This window comes from Ctenopharyngodon idella, chromosome 17 (assembly GCF_019924925.1).
Source record: "Ctenopharyngodon idella isolate HZGC_01 chromosome 17, HZGC01, whole genome shotgun sequence".
Taxonomy (NCBI): domain Eukaryota; kingdom Metazoa; phylum Chordata; class Actinopteri; order Cypriniformes; family Xenocyprididae; genus Ctenopharyngodon; species Ctenopharyngodon idella.
Genome location: NC_067236.1, coordinates 20,758,486 through 20,763,232, shown reverse-complemented (window position 1 = coordinate 20,763,232; position 4,747 = coordinate 20,758,486).

Genomic DNA, 4,747 nt, shown 5'->3' with positions numbered 1-4,747 from the left:
TCTCTCTTTCTGTCTCTCACTTTCTACCTCCACCTTTCATGTCATATCACGTCATGTGTGATCACAAATGGCTGAATGATTTTAGTTGTTGTTAAATGTGTCAAGGAAATGTCCCACTCATATTTCACTTCAGGACCAAAGGAAAAATAAATAAAAGTGCACTTTGAATAAGAAAATGTATGCCCTATATTTATGTCCTAAATTTTCATTACTGTAAAGCAAAAAAATATATATATTATTTTATAATAGTAATACGACATTTGATTTATGGTATTTTTTTTTTTTTTTAATTAATATATACAATTTTAGCCGAGCTCCTGGAGGCGTGTGCCGTGTGATCGACGACTTCCGTAAAGCCGAACGTGCGTTGATGGGTGTGCTCTTGCTCTCTCTCTCTCTGGTCGACGTGTGCGCGTGCGCTCTTCCGGGAGAAGAAGGAATTTCGACCTCTTTGACGTCACACAGCCCCATACTCGAAAAAAAGACCACAAAGTTTATGAGGATTTGGAAGAGTATTTTTGGCACAGAAATACTCCGTCATACGTTCAACTCGTGTTTTGAAACTTTGGGCATGTTTAGCATGATAACCCTACTCTTTAACAGTGTAAATAAGTCAGAATACATGAAATAGCATTATACCCCCCCTTTAATGATTATTTCCTTTTTATTATTCATTATTAATTTTAATAATCAAAGAGACCAGACATGTTACAGTAATAATGAAAAAAAAGTCATCTTAATTATTAATGGAAATATATTTATAATGAAAATAATAAATGAACATAATGTCGTAAAAGTAATGTCACAACACAAAACTTTTACATCTTTTACAAGATGTAATGTAGTCTCTGGTGTCCCCAGAATGTGTCTGTGAAGTTTCAGCTCAAAATATCCCACAGATCATTTATTATAGCTTGTCAAATTTGCCCCTATTTGGGTGTGAGCAAAAACACACAGTTTTTGTGTGTGTCACTTTAAATGCAAATGAGCTGCTGCTCCCGGCCCCCTTTCCAGAAGAGGGCGGAGCTTTAACAGCTCGTGCTTCGGTTGCTCAACAACAACAAAGCTGGAGAATCTCACGCAGCCAAAATGAGGATTGTCAGTAACGGTGTTCAGCCTTACATTGTTCAAACCGGAGTCGACACTGATGGAGAGACTCAGGAAGAAGTTACAACTTTTAGAACGAAACTGGACGTTTCTGAATGGATAGTGGATAAATTTATGTAGTTGCTGTGGAGTTGATTCAACTCATCGACTAGCATGTGCCGTCACGTTAATCTTTTGTTCAAATCCAGCATTGAATTGACCCTCGTTTGTGAAGCAGTCCGGCGTAAAATGACAGGCATGACAACAACACTCTACTACAACAACTCTTCCTCTTCTCTAAAGCAGCCCAACATGGCCCCGGCCCCTTTGTTGCGTGTTCTCGGGGGCGGGGTTTATGTAAATTTTAGGGTTAGTGATGTCACTAACCCAGGAAGAAGCTTGTTGTAGTCTCTACCAGCTGTTTGTTGTAGTCCTTAAACAGCGAATTGTTTAAAAGGAAATATCTCTCTTTGCATTGAACTTTGAGCGTCGTAACTTTGCAGATGTTGTTTACGCTCAAACAGCAACATTACACACTAACTAAAGTTAAAAGAGTGAAATCATAATCACCCACTCCTTTAATGGTAGTCATTGTAAGATGCATTTTCATGCAAAATATAGGATGAAATGTTTTTGTAGATCCACACGTCTTTCAGTATTTTGAGGTGTGTAATTTAGTCGGATTAGGAGGTCTTGGAAACATCTGATAAGCAAGAGACAATGTCACAGATGTCTAGGAGAAACAACTGAGATATTGAAGAGATCTCATGTGTGTTTGGGGTTTGGTTCTCATCAGTCTGTTGTGTTTCCTCCTCATTAGGAGGTCAGACAGTAATCCGTCGTGTCGTGTGTGATCAGAAGCAGGTTGATTCGGGAGCCATACCATTCTTCATCATCCTGGAACGGAGCATCGCGTGCCGAGACGTCATCGTCAGTCACAGCTGATCACGTCTCGATCCGTCTTGCTATTCTGTTGGGTTCACTTCTGCAGCTCGGCTCTCCGGGAAACTCCTGACTCAGAATAAAGTCGAGTTTTCTGCTTCTCCTTTGAGCTTCACGTTCACGGTTCACCATCACATGATGACTAACGTGTTGAGTTGATTTCATGCATCAGCGCTCCTGCTGTCATGTCCTCCTGTGACATTGTGCTTGAACTTCAGGTTAGTCTGACCAGTTTCTATTATTTGAGGTTGTAGGGGAGAACGGGTATGGTTGTAACACTTTTTGCTTCAGCATTTGTAACTTGCTGAATTTTTGACCTAGAGTGCTCAAACTTTTATACAAAGTACCCACATTTGTTTACTACAAAAGACACCCATTCAAATATCAGCAAGAATATCACAGCCCTTATGAGTTGATGTCAAATATATGTGTCTTTGTTACAATCTACACTACTGGGGTAGGTTGTAACACTGGGTAAGTTGGCCGGTACGGCTCTATCTGTCATTCTTTTCCACTGTCTAGGCAATCTGTAAGATTGAGACTGTCCTCCTCCAAAAACAACCCTATAGGTCATTTTTTCAAGCACCTTATTACGACCTATATTTACGTTTTAAAGTCATGCTCCCTCTAGCTGGCGTAAAAATAATGACAGTGTCGTGTTAAGTCTGTCGTCATGAAATGACGTATGACCGTCGTTACCAATCAAAATGTGTGTTCTTTTAAATGCAACGTGTGGACTTTTTACACGGTCCCTTACCCGCCATTTGTCCTATTTCCATTTAGCAAAACTATTTTTTTTATTAAAACAAAAACGCAGATAAAAGGGTACAATGCATTAAAATGAAAGTGTCCTGTTGTCGATAGGGGCACAACTTTAGTAAACGCTCTTATGGGTCGTATTTCAGGGAAGTGACAAACGACCTATATAGGCATATTGGTTGGAAGACATGTTGGTAAGATTAGTAAAAAAAGAAACTGTTCTTAGTTTTATGTAAGAGGATCACTGTAACACTTTTTAAAGACGTGTTACAACTAACCCCACCCCTGTCAGCCAGTGTTTAGCTAGCTGTATTAGCATAACGGTTTGAAATTAGCCGGTCAAAAATGCATCACATTTCAGAAATCATCACAGATCAGAAATTACAATTTAATCTAATTTAAGTTATATGATTTTATCTGCAAAAGTTTAAGTACTAAACAAAATAGAGTTTTAGTAAAAAAAAAATATATATATATTACATTCTTACCTAAATATCTGTTTTGTTTTGTTTTTCTTTATAAAATCTGCATGTACCTATTTACAGCCTTGACGACCATTCATATGGGATCTGGGAGGAAGTGGGTAAAAAATGAAATGGTCATAAGACTCCTATCTTATCTCTGATTGGTGGAATTAGCTGTGTTACTGTCACGGGAATAATACGCGGATGCAAGTTGCAAGTAAAATCTCTTTATTGAGAAAACCACAGAGTCCAACACGTTGCAGCCAGCAGGAGAGTGGTGACACAGGGACTTCGATGGGCAGTCCTGAACAGAAGAGTGAAGACCGTGTGTAGAGTATCCAGAGTGAAGGGAAAACACCAGGTGAGTAATCCAAACGGGACTGGAACCGGAACAGCACGACACGATGACTCAGACAGAGGAACACACAGGATAACAGGAAGCAGCACGGGCGATATCCAGCAACGATCTGACAAACATGGGACGAAAGACAGGGCAATAAATAGGCTGGTAGATGACATTCAGCTGCCGCTGATCACTGGTAATCAGCGGTGACGCCCACATGAAACAATCAGCGTGACGAACACACACACACACACACACACACACACACACACACAAACACACAAGACCAGAATGAGACAGCGGATTACCAACCGTGACAGTACCCTCCCTCCTAGGAACGCCTCCTGGCGTTCCCAGACGAACCTACCTGTCGATTGTAATCATCGATAAGGGAGTGATCCAGGATGTCCCTAGCAGGAACCCAACTTCTCTCCTCCGGACCGTAACCTTCCCAGTCCACCAAGTACTGGAATCCGCGTCCCCTCCGTCTCGAGTCCAGAATACGGTTTACCGAATATGTAGGTTCCCCGTCTACGAGTCGCGGCGGTGGGGGAACCGGGGCCGGCGGATTAATGTGTGAATGAAACACGGGTTTAATCTTTGATACATGGAAGGCGGGATGTATTCTCCTGTACGCCGGAGGAAGTTTGAGTCGGACAGCCACCGGACTAATAATCTTGGTGACAGGGAACGGGCCAATAAATTTGGGAGCTAACTTGTTAGATACGGAGCGGAGCGGAATGTTCTTGGTAGAAAGCCACACCTTTTGACCCACGACGTATACGGGAGGCTTCGACCGGTGGCGATCGGTCTTAGCCTTGGTGCGCGCCCCCACCTGAAGGAGAGTCTCACGGGCTCTACTCCAGGTGTGGCGGCACCTCTGGACGAAGGCGTGAGCGGAGGGGACCGCGACTTCGGATTCCAGACTGGGAAAGATAGGTGGCTGGTAACCTAAGCTACATTCAAACGGAGAGAGGCCCGTGGACGACACTGGTAACGAGTTATGAGCGTACTCAACCATAGAGAGTTGCTGACTCCAGGAGGAAGGATTCTTGGATACCAAACATCGCAACACTCTCTCCAAATCCTGGTTGGCTCTCTCGGTTTGGCCATTGCTTTGAGGATGGAACCCCGAAGACAGACTGACAGTCGC